Source organism: Haemaphysalis longicornis, unplaced genomic scaffold, assembly GCF_048455015.1.
Source record: "Haemaphysalis longicornis isolate Haplotype H1 unplaced genomic scaffold, Haemaphysalis longicornis Haplotype H1 scaffold_4, whole genome shotgun sequence".
In the NCBI taxonomy this organism is placed as follows: Eukaryota; Metazoa; Arthropoda; class Arachnida; order Ixodida; family Ixodidae; genus Haemaphysalis; species Haemaphysalis longicornis.
In genome coordinates, this window is record NW_027526361.1 from 173,147,348 (window position 1) to 173,159,925 (window position 12,578).

Sequence of the window (12,578 nt, forward strand, 5' to 3'; positions counted from 1 at the left end):
TTTTTTGCGCCTCCCGGTAAAACTTCACTTCGTCGAAGAGTAAATACAGCCCGAGGACATGAAGAAATCCGCAGTTTGACGCCACAACCAAACTGGTAACCGTTCCCGCCAGTCTGACCGACAGTTCATCAGGCGCATAACGCGAGCAATCGAGAAAACCGCTATAGAAGGCCACTGGTGGCGCTGCATGCGGATGAACAAAAACTAGCTTCCGTAAACGTTGAGACGTAGGATCGCGGCTGTCGTTAAAAGTGTTCACGCAGTCCCGTTTTTCCCTCATCGTCGTTGTACCTGTTGCTGTCCCACTATACCATGCATCAACGCAAACGGCGCTGCCTTGCGGCGGCCTACGCATGCGCACGGCATGCCGCACTGAAGTGGCGGTAGTTTTGTAATGGTTTCGGCCAACTTTTCTTCCTCCGTGGCTTGGGCGATGAACGCCGTGGCCAGTGACCAGTCCGCGGAAGAGATCACAAGCTCGGCACCCTTGATCGCTTATATTTGCTTCGGAAAATGGGAGTAGGCCTCTAAGCGGTCGTGTACGCTGCTCTGAGGCTGGAACAAAGATCTCATATATTAGCCAATTTAACACGTTAGTTGGGCTGAAGTTGTTTCTCTCCGCGGTCCGTGAGCGCGTGCGGTATGTGTGCATAAGCTTTGATGACAGCTTTATTTCTTTCTTTGCAGTGAAAACAAAACGACGCTTCTTTATTGACTGCGTTCTCTTGAAAAGACTTTCCAATACCAATAATATATACTGCGACGCTCTGTGATACCCACGTTATAGAAAACTACTTCCGCATAGTGAATCCAGTGTGAATACTCGCTAATCAGCGAGTAATAATACATCTGCCCGTTTTCCAGCAGTTTTTCTTCGTGAACACCAATAGTGCAGGAAAAGAGCAACGGGGGGACCAGCAGGAGAAGGCAGGTCATTCGGTGAACTTGAATTACTACGGCAAGTAACAACATTAGGGTAACACTGCGAATTTTCGCGATACTGCAATGCATAATTTGAAATAAGAATACCATTTCAGTATAAATATATAGAATGTAAGGCAGATGCCGCGGGGTAGATTTAGTTCTCCGGGTTTTGTGTCATTCTCCTCCTGCAAAGAGGCTTACGTTTTTGCTTGTGAAAATTACTAGCCGGGACGAGACAAAATAGAAAAACTAGCTTCTAAGCATATAACTGCATGCGTAACATGATGTGTGTGGTGTAAAATGTGACGCAGTCGGTTACCATTATGTATGTACCCCATCCCAACATAAGTAACGTGGACTAAGTACCATTGAGCGCGTACTACACCACAGCGAGATGATGACCGAGTGTTGAACAAAAACTGCCGTTTCTGCGACGCTTTGTAAACCAAATGCATAAAATGTAATAGCCTCAACAAGTATTTCGTAATGAAGATGTTCACAAAAGCACCACGAATTCTTCAGCGCTATAGCAGCTATGGCTTTGCCCGAACGGCGTATGGGGAAAGGGAAGACGTTTAGTCCTTCTCAAATTGAAGTCACTGGTAATTTTGTACTTGACGCCTCAATTTAGAAAAATACGATGTTCACGAAAGCGGTTTGGGTGCCGCAGAACACCTGGAAATGGGTTCCTGCAATTTCTTCTTTTGCCTAAGATATCCTCCTCTCGACATTTTTAATGCTTTGTACGCCGTTTACAAAAAAGTGGGATTTCGTTTTCTGTCAAAGGACGTCACTAAAACTACAGCTTAGCCGTATTATGAAAGTTAACTGCTGCAAGGCAGTATCATAGATGTCGGCGAAGTTCATTAGATTTTATGTGCGGTGTTCGCGTGTATATTAAACGCGCACGTGCATCTTGGGTCAAGAAGCACCTAATATATATGCGGTTCATTGTTCCAGTTGATGCACAAAAGAGTGCATACTTCACTGCCGTGCACGAGTTATGTGGAACAAGACAAGAGCAAAAATATACAAACGCACTCTCTCCAACCATTTACTGGGACATAAGTGGAGCAGTAACCGGAACCGCCGACATCGCATGACCCCATTTCTTCGGTTCCAGATAAAAACCACGAGCATAAAGAAAACAAGCTGACGGTTCCAGATAAGATCCACCTATATGCCTCATTCCAGTTATTCTTTCGTTCGGATCCACATAAATTATATGGATCACCCTTTTTAACTGGAACTTATATAGAACCAGATTAAGAGTGTACGGTCGCCCTTGGGGGCAACGTCCCGGCGGTTTCGCTCGGCCTTTGTCTTTCAAGAGCCGCCGAGAACTGCTGGGCGGCCCAGGTTTGGATTTCTTGGTCATAGCACTTCGCCGCAGCCGCGAGCCGCGGCGGAATCGTTGTACTTGTCGACGCTTCGTTGGGGAACTTGGTGCAGTCCCATAGGATGTGCGTTAGGGTGGCCCTCTCCCGCTAACACACGCGGCACACATCACTCGCATACACTTGCGGGTACACATATTTCATCAACACTGAGGTGGGTAAGGACCCAGTCTGCAGTTGTCTGAACAGCACCGGAACAACGGAAAACCAAATTAACTAAGGCTTAATCTCAGAAGAGAAAGAACGAAACTTGTCAAAACTAAGAAACCCCGCATGGAATCAGTCAGAATGACATCTCGAGAGTTTGAAATAACTCTTCAAAACAAATTCGCGCTTTTCAGCGAGCAGAACTAGGTTAGTGTAGACAGGCTAAATGACAACTTAACATCAGCACTTACTGAGTCAGCAGTGGCTGCGGGAGAAGCAGCATGTAGAGAAAAAACTGGAGAACTAAGAAAACGCAGAAAATTATTGCCGAAAGAACATCAAATTTTCCAGTACGGTGGATCGGATTGAACTGGCGAGCTGTCAAAACTGGTTAACAGAAATAAATCAAAAGGCGTTTTTCCATATAACGTGGTAGTGATTGAGGAAACGTGTCAAGTAGGGTGCAGCTTGGAAGCAACGAAGAGAAACTAGCCATCGACACAGACAGAATGTACGCACTAAAAGACCGTAGGGAAGCATTACGCACACCTTGGACGAGATAATTAGAGTAAAAGAACAATTCTACACCAGGCTGCTTGCCAGCGATGGTAGAACAGAGGAAACTACTGAGAATACGACCTCAACTTCCGATGGCCGACGAGTAACTAAAGAGCTAGTTCGAAGGGCTATCAAATCCATAAAATTGTAAAAGCCGCAGGTGACGACGGTAAAACGGTAAATCTTTTGAAGGAGGGAAGGGATATTATACTGAAAAAGCTTGGTGCACTATTTTCGGAACGCTTGAAGACACAAAAAGTGCCCAGAGAGCGGAAAAACGCTAACCTTATTCTGCTTCATAAGAAGGGAGATCCCAAGGACCTCAGAAATTACAGACCCATCATCCTACTCTCAGTTGTTTACAAGCTCTTTACCGAATGTATAGTTAGCTGCATAGGTGACTGTCTGGACTACCATTAACCCAGATAGCAGGCTGGGTTTAGTAAAGTGTACTCAACCATGGATCGCATACATGTCGTCAACCAAGTTATAGAAAAATCCGCTCAATACACTAAACACTTTACATCCCAATTATAGATTACGCTTAAGCGTTTGATTCCCTACTAACCGCAGCCGTTTCACAAGCAATGAAAGACGAGGGAATGGAGGACACGTCGATAAGACTTCTAGAAGACATAAGTAAGGAATGCACGGGCACGATGACATTCACAAATAAACCGATAATTCTCCATCCGAAAGGGAGTACGGCAGGGTGATACCTTCTCGCCAATACTTTTAACTGCATGTCTGGAGGGGGTATTTAGAATGCTTGAGATGGAAAACATAGAATCAAAAATAAATGTGGAATACTTGAGCCATTTGAGGTTTGCGGACGACATAGTTTGGATGAGTGAGATGGTAGAACACATGCAAACAATGATTGGGAAACTATAATCAGAAAGCAGGCCACGTGGGTGAAAGTGTACATGAATATATATGAAGTAATGAGGAGTAAGCATGCCAAGAAAATCTTCAGCTTAGGAAACGAAAGGCTAGAAGAAGAAACAGAATATAACTCAATTGAAAGTTGGGCGAGTTGGTGATACATTTTGGGAGTAAGCGCGAAAAAACGGCTACGCGTAGAAAAAAACACAAGATGGTGTCCTGTGTTCTTTTCTGGTAACCCATAATGTAACTTTTAAAGGAAAGTAACCTATGGCATAAAGGTTACGATGGAGCTGATTTCATATTTTCTTTATCCCAATCCATTTTAAGGGTTACATGCGTGAAGTTCAAAGCGGTGTAGTGGTTACGTCAGCGATTTATAGGTTACTTCAACAAAATCTGACATGTTTAGCTTTACGTTGTAACCTATAAGACGCCCTGTAACCTATAACAAATGCTCGCCGCGCCTTCTCTCCAGGCGGCCGTTCATTTCTTCGTTGCATGACGGGATATAGAGAAATGGCGGCGCCCGCAGGCCCGCTGGCCGCGTTTTCGCGCAACTAGAGCCTTTTTACCGCTGTGATACCCGTACGATAAAGCGAGGATTCTGTTACAAGATTTGTTTGTCGGCGGGAGTCGCGGAGGCTGCGGCGAGCCCATTTGGGACTGGCAGTGCTACACGGCTCGTTCTTCTACGACCAGCATCAAGTTCGCACGTTGGACCAACGCCCCGGCGCCAGTGAAAGCGAACTCGGTGAGTATATTTGTGTAACGGTATCGGTGTTTTCATTGGATATATCTTTTCGCTGGGGGCTTTTCAATTTGAAATTGCAGCATTCGAGAGGGATTTTCGTTACCTGAATGGTTGCTTCGCTGGACGTTTTCGGTTGTCCGCGACGGCAGTTGAATGAAATCACGGGCTTGCGTTCGTTGCGTCAGATTAGAGCGGACGATGGGGAAAGCCCGTACATTGTAACAGATAACGGCGCTCATGACCTGCTTTCTGCTCTGTTTGCGTGCCTTCGTCATGTGTGGATCGTTTAGTTTATGCTGGTGGCTGCATTTGGCGCACTTGACGAGTTACTGGCCCATGTAAATGACAGGTAAATGAGAGCTCTCTTTGAAGAAATAAATTTTTTCCAAATAAAGTCTTATAATATCGTGCTATTCTCTGGGTATTACCATTTTGTTTCAGCCATCGGGAATGTTAATTTTTTTCGCTGCATATATTTGTAATTGTGTCTACTTTATCGTCTTTTATGAATATATCCGGTTAAACACAAGGTCTGTGCTGCAGAAAAGGAGTCCACTAAATGCTGCCCGAAATTTCTAAACTCAGTTTTGTCCAGCACAAGCCTCTTTTTTGTGAAATATTGCCCTACGGCATAATAAAATGTTTTCACATGTACAACACTCTTAATTTTTGTTATCTTTTGCCTTGACTGGGTGAACTGGGTGTTGGTCCTTTTGAGACCACGGGCCATTTTCACCGTGTTAAGTGGGTTTATTATTCTCATTTGCACAAATCAGTCATTTATTTATTCGCGTGGTATTTCAGGGCAAATGATTGTTTCGCGTGATCCTAGTGTAGTGGGCCGCAAAGCGAATTTAGAGAATGGTGGTATGTATGAGCCAGCATGCAGGCTGCTTGATTGTTGTTGTTTTTTGATGATACAAAATTGTGACGAATTTGGTTACAGGATGGGCTGGCCAAGTTACACAGAGACAGGTGCAGGTGTAAAACTGGGTGCTGCACCCTCATCGGTTCCTGGCTGTTCGAAAAGTGTGGTTGCATCTGGCTACCTATGTTATGACTTATCAGCACTACTGTTTTTTTTTTTTTTTGCAGGCAGGGTTCCTTGAGCTGACAACCAGGGCTCCCCTGCGTATGACACAAGTTGAAATGAAGTCTTATTTGAGTGGAAACAACGGTAAAAAAATGCAATAACTAAAACACATTCATTTAAATATTCTTTGTAAAGATGGCAACCAGGCCTGCACAGACAAAAGTGTGATTCCACTTGTACAAATGTGAGGCCTTTTTTCAAGTGCATGATGTTATATTTCCTATCTCATTTTGCCTCATGTTTAGTGACGCTTTCATTCAATTCGTTACTACATGTACGTAGGAATTTACATAACCATGTCCTCAGCATGGAGCTTTGTAGTTTTTCGGCAACTCTAGTTATTCTATAAAATTGGTAGTTTTGCAGAGGCCACACACAGACATGGAGTGTGGCCTCTGCAAAACCCAAATAGCCATATAGCCCATCCAGTCATTACAGGTACAGACCTCCGGGAAGTGCCACTTGAAGGCCGGTGCAAGTTCTAGATGAATCCACTCCCACAACACATCTGCTGGATATAGTGCGACGCTCGCTCTGTTGCGTGTACCAGTGATTCCACATGAAGGCGCGGAAATGTTTTTGTTTTCTCTTTAGCAAATGTATGTGCGCCACCCCAGTTTATCTCGTAGCCCAAAGTTTCTGCTTGTACTGGTGAGCATGCAGAAATATTGCGCGAGATAAACTGGAACATGGCACGAATAAAATTCGGGAGGGTTGGCCGGTATGACTACAGTGGCTTCGCTTGTTATGAAAAATGCGGCCGAATTACTCTCTGTAACAATTACTGAAATGATGTGAAATTATTTGAAAGGCCGTAAATCGCTGCATGTCTGGGTGTGGCCTTTCATTTCTTTCTCTAGTCTCCGTCTTCCTTTCCGTGCAATATACTTTTTTTACTTCACATCCTGTGGTTTGGTGTGAGGGGATTATGGTTGCACTGGATTATTTTCTTTGTCTGAAATTTTCTGTAGATGGCTCTTCAAGGTGGGAAAATTTAAGTGACGGCCCCTCACATATATACCTCCATCTACGGCAGCAGGGAACAAGTTATTTAGATGACCTCGGGTAATCTTCAGCATGCCGCGATTTTGTGCCTTCTGTATTACATAATTTGCGAAGCCGAATTTTACCTGGAAGTCTAAAGCAATAAAGGAAACACCAATTCACCCAGGAATCCGTACTCGTCCAACACTCAAGGGACGATAAAAATATTGGGGTGGTTGGCAGCTTTCCTTTTTCTAGCCCACAGGTGTTTCATAACAATAAATGTAAATGTCCAAAACTACTGGTGCCAAACTTCTCGAAATGTGCTCCTGTTAAATGTGCAAACATGTGTGCATGTACTGCAATTCTTTTTTGATAATCATGGCGAAGTTGTGTGGCCCTGCTCTCTACGGCCGTCAAGAAATGAGGCACACGGCGGTTGAGTACAATGAGAAACTCTTTACTCACATGGAGCTCATTCTCAGTCCGCATCCGGACACACCGACACCAGCACCAAAGCCACCTGTCCCCCGAGGCTCAGTCCCCGGGCGCGGTTCTTCAGCACCACCGCCCGCTCTTTCACCTCGCCGCCCGCTTCCCCGTGTCCGCCAGCGCCATCTCTCGGGCGCCGACGTCCCCAGGTCCCGCGGCCCAGCAAAGCGTGCGCGGGGGGATCTCGGAGGCCATGCGCGCCCGGTGGGCGTCCGGTGGCCGAGAGGGCCAGAGGAGAGAGCTCGCGGCGAGGGGCGCCGAAGCGCTCCCCACATCTCTCCCCCCCTCATGCCCCGCCCGCCGTCCCCACCAGCAGCTGGTCGGCGGCCTCCTCCGAGAGGTCCATGTCGCCGGCGTCCTCCGGCGCGCTTATGGTCAAAAGACCCCAAGAGTCAAAACGTCCAAAGGGTCAAAAGATCCAATAATCACGTGACAGCCGAGTCAAAAGATCCAACGGGTCAAAAGGTCCAATGTGGGTCAAAAGGTCCAAAGAGTCAGAAGATCCAACGAGTCAAAAGGTCCAATAATTCCGAAACCGCGTCAGAATGTCCAACGAAATATGGGAACCTTCGGAGCCATGGCTAGGATAGGCAAGTTAAAGACTACGTCATTTCATTGTATTTTTAGTGTTGTTCTGGCTCCCATATGTGAACTTTCACTTCTAAGTGTTGAAGCTATGCACTTGGTGCTCCTAAATGAGCCATGGCTAATTTGAACATTATGAACAACACCATTTATCAAGCTTGTTATTATTTCTCATTATTTTCTCAGGTTGTTCTCTGTTCTCGTTCCTCTGTCGTTGGATACTATTATATTAGAAAAATTTGGATGGTATTGCTTGTGTAGAATGTGAGCTTCGGTGATGTCAACGAGCCACGACCCCACGTCGCTCATATCCAGCCCACGTATTCAGCTCATATGTATGCTGACCACGTATGCAGCCCACGTAAGTGTATGCAGCCCACGTATGCAGCTCATATGCTGACATGTGTGGTTGCTGCTGAAAATATTCCGAACGTGTTAAATGTCTTTGCTTCTTGTTAATCAAAGTCAACATTCATCAAATAAATGGCCATTATATGGTTCATGATTATGGCCACAAACAAAATCAAGACTTCGAATATCAGTGCTACAATGGTACACCTTGGGAAGCTCGCTACTAGGTTTCCAGGTGATCTGAGTTGAAACACGTCATTATAACCTGAAGCCTCTAGTTGCTGTCCGCATTTCTCTTTTTTTTGGCACCCTCGATAATCTTGTGTAAATCCCTGCTTATGGGTCTTCGCTTCCATAGGTGATTTCTCCCTTTTGTGCAGCTAAAGAGGTACGGTGGTGGGAAGCTGATGATGATAATGGTCTCGGATAAGAACAAAGCCACGACCAAATTATGACCAGTATGCTTTGCGGAAGAACACCGAAAATGACAAATGAGCTCCCGTTTCAGCAAATTAAATCTATGTATGTTCCAGAAAGCATTAAAATGCCTTTGGGTATTTCAAATCACAAACACTCTAAACACACCGATTTCCTGAAAACGGGGGTGACGCCGGAACGGTAACGTCCGGCGGGGTGTAGAAGGTGCCCTTGGTAACACATTGCTAATAAGGCATTATGTGTGTTGCGTTATCATCAAAAAGAAGAGCACATGGATGCAGAATGCCAAAAAATTACCAAGTTCTTGGTCATTGAGTTAGAAAGCTACTGGTTCCTTTCCTCAGCGAAGGCGATCAATTACGCAGTTGTTATCACAAGTACTTGAAAATGGGAAAAAAATGTTACCGTCACTGATATTTAAACAAAGGTATGGGGAAAATGAGTCGCTAGAAAAAAATGATATATGCAACAATAATATCATCTCAAAGCTACGGGAATTCCGGCAATTATTCCGCAGAATAATAGGGCTTCGTTTGGTAAGGCCAAACGAAGCCCTATTTTCACTGTGCTAAAATAACCCAGAATTACGAGCAAGAACACGTGTAATAAATAAGTACGATTTTTGTGCCTGCAACTGCCACGACGCACACATGTTGCTGCCTAAAACGCACTCTTGAGTTGGCTTTTTTTACCGAAAGCTCCGTGTACCGAAAGGCCCTGAAAACGTAATGTCCTATACTGAAAAGACCGGAGCCGGTAAACGGCATTGTTAATGTGCGCTTAACCACTGAGATAATTTCCCATGCCCGTGACGCAAACGTATTTTTGAATGAGAGCAACATGCATACACTTGACAGAAAAACTACCATATGGCTCAAAAATTGGTGCTTACAACGAATGAATACGCTCCTTGTAGGGAAAACGAAGAGTTAACGGAGCTATAGACTTGACCCTTAGCAAACAAAAGTGCACCAAGGTGAGGCCCGTACAGAGACTAGATCAGTTGACTGGCCTTAGCCGCATCAAAAGATACAACTCAGAGTGTCTGATGTTGGACCTCTTGACCCGTTGGACCTTTTGACTCGCCTTAGCCGCGTCAAAAGGCCCAATACGAGTCAAAAGATCCAACGAGTCAAGAGATCCAACGGGTCATAAGGTCCATAGTGAGTCAAAAGATCCAACGAGTTAAAAGATCCAACGAGTTAAGAGCTCCAAAATTGGACCTTTTGACTCGTGGGATCTTCGGACTCTGGATCTTTTGACTCGGAATCCTCCGGCGTCAGGCTGGGCGACTCGAGCGCGTGCCCCGGGGCTGCGAACGGCTGCCCGATCGCCCCGATGTGTACCCGCAGGCTCCTGGGGGCCGGGTCCGGTGCCTCGATGGGTGGGGCGACGAGCGCAGGTCTGCCACCCGCCAGCCCCTGGTTCGCCGCACATTCCGAGGGCCCCCCGGACACCAGGCCGCGTGCGGCGGCCGTGAACAGGTCCGGGCGTGTGGCCATCAACACCCGCACGGCCGCCTCTTCGAGCCCGGCGGTTAGCCCGGACGGCGCCGACCAGCCAAGGCCGACCGCGCCGGCAGCTGCGGCCCGAGCCGCTCTCTCGTTCCTTGCCGTCCGCTCCAGGTGCAGGGCGCCGATCCTGTGGGCGTCCCAGCTGACGACGACGGTGCCGCAGGTGGCGCACAGCGCCCTCCGCGCCTCCTCGGAGAACGCTGGCGGCGGCTCGCCGTCCCGCTCCGCCAGCGTCAGGCTGCGGAGCGGTGGCGGCACCGCCTCCAGGTCGTCCCGCGCTCGGGCCGGGCCTGGTCCCTCCAACGCGACCGCGCGCAGTAGGACACTGCCGCGCCGTCCGTGACTACTGTCCAGGTGGCCGCGCTCCGCAGCTTCTTCGTTCCGGGGGGGGGGGGGGGGGGGTCGACGACGCTGGGCCCGCCGCCGTGGCCCGGGCACCCCTGACCGTCCCCCCCGGCCATTGGGTCTGCCGCTGCCGGGCGGAGTCCGCGGCCGCTCCCACCCGCGGTGGGCCTGGTGGCCGGTGCCGGGGGGGAGGGGGGGGGGGCGCCAACGCTTGCGGGAGTTTGAACCCGGCGGAGGGTTGGGACCCCGCCGACCGTTATTCTTTCTGCCACCGCGGTTCCGCGCAGGGGTTACGCGCAGGCGCGAGCTCTTACCTCGGCCTGAAATCGTAGCGATGGGTGCGAGCCCTTTCGCTGATCCTTCTGACAGTCGGAAGGGGACTCCCCCGTTCCGGTTTTTCTATCCCCCGTTCATCATCACCAGTGCGAACATGATAGGCCTTGATATCGCTAACGTGTATAGCACCCACCAGCTCGTCGCTTTCGAGCGACTGCATCTCATACGTGAGCAGAGTTGTTTGCGCCATAATTCGGTATGGCCCTTGCCATTTGTGTGCGAGCGCTGCGGTAAAGCCGCGCGCAGCATTGCTGATTGGGTACGTTCTCCTGAGCACTAGGTCACCGATGTTGTACACAAGGTGACGACGGCCTTTGTTATACTGCTAGGCTTGCTCCACGTGCGCCACGTCGAGGTTCTCCCGAGCCGTGCGTTGCGCTGCCCAAAGGCGTTCCCGGAGCCTAGCCGCGTACTGCGACAGAGAAGGGGCGTTTCCCGCCGCCGCGTACAGCAGTGCATTTTCCATTGGGAAAGCGATCTCTCTACAGAAGTTTACGTAACCTGAACCTGGTGTCAAACCCGTTGACCTATTTACGGTAGTCCTGGTCGCGAAAGCCAGCTCAGGCAAACGCGCGTCCCAGTCCTTATGCTCCTTGGTTGTCGCAACCAGCATGCACTTCAGGTTCCAGTTCACCTTCTCAGTGATGTTGTTCTGAGCATGATAAGGACTCGTTTTCCTGTGCCAAATGTGCAGCGCTCGACAACAGTCTGAAAAGACTTTGCTTGTGAAATACGAAGCATTGCCAGTGATCAGGTCGGAGGGGAAGCCGAAACGAGTGAATGTCTCCAACAGCTTCTCTACGATCCGCTCCGACGCTACCTTTCTAAGGGAAAACAGCTCCACCCAGTTAGCAAAGTGGTCCGTTATAACCAGAATGAACTGGTTCCCTCGCGCGGATCTTGGGAGGGGTCCCATTACGTCACACGCTACAATCTGCCACGGGTAGCTGCTTTCCACCGGCTTCATGAAACCCACAGGTTTCCCAGCGCGCGGCTTCGCTACCTGGCAAAGAGGGCAAGCGCGGGAATAGCTCATTACGTCTCTCCTCATGCCTGGCCAGGTCCCAACACGGCATAACTTGTCGTAAGTCTTACGGCCGCTGCCATGTCCTGCCAGCGCTGAGTCATGAAAGTACCGCATAAACCGTTTCCGCAACTACCTTGGGACCACGACTCAAAAGGGGGATGAAACCGCCTCTTCGTCGTCCAGTTCGGGAATGTAGCGAAGTAATAAGCCATCGTCGCCCAGCAGATACGCGTCAAACCCCTCAGCGTTACCCGTGCAAGCTACGCCGCTCGCTAGCCTTTTCAGCACCCGTGGCACAGACCGTCTGCTTTCTGGGCCTCAATGAGCTCTTCCTTACTCACTACCTCCCCCCAAGACAGATTCCTTTCTGTCTCCGTTCTCGGGGGGCGAGAAATCGCCGCTGCGAGATGCCGCTTCTCTTTCTCTTTGCGGCCGGCCTCGACTCCTTCGTCCGGCCCTTTCCTCCCCCTCTCGGGGCGGCGCGCGCCGCCGATGCTTCCGCCGCCTCCATCGGGGCTGCTCGCCGCGCGTGCACCCGCCTCCAACGGCGCGCGCGACAAAGCATCGGCTACCTTGTTGGTGCAGCCTCGGCGGTACTCGATTGTGTACACGTAACGTTGCAACGTCAGCGCCCACCTCGCGAGCCTGCCTGCGGGGTTTTTAAGCCCCTTCAGCCACGTCAGTGCCTGGTTATCCGTCTGCACGGTGAAAACCGCTCCATCTAGGTACATGTCGAACTTCGACAATG

General features: G+C 49.0%; 1 long non-coding RNA gene across 1 annotated transcript; it reads left to right on the forward strand.

Moving 5' to 3' along the window:
• The first annotated feature begins 4,458 nt into the window (after positions 1-4,458).
• LOC144180670 (uncharacterized) lies at positions 4,459-6,924 on the forward strand. The gene is made up of 3 exons (XR_013324499.1): positions 4,459-4,665; positions 5,761-5,842; positions 6,730-6,924. It is a non-coding gene; the product is annotated as an uncharacterized LOC144180670 (long non-coding RNA).
• The last annotated feature ends 5,654 nt before the right edge of the window (positions 6,925-12,578 follow it).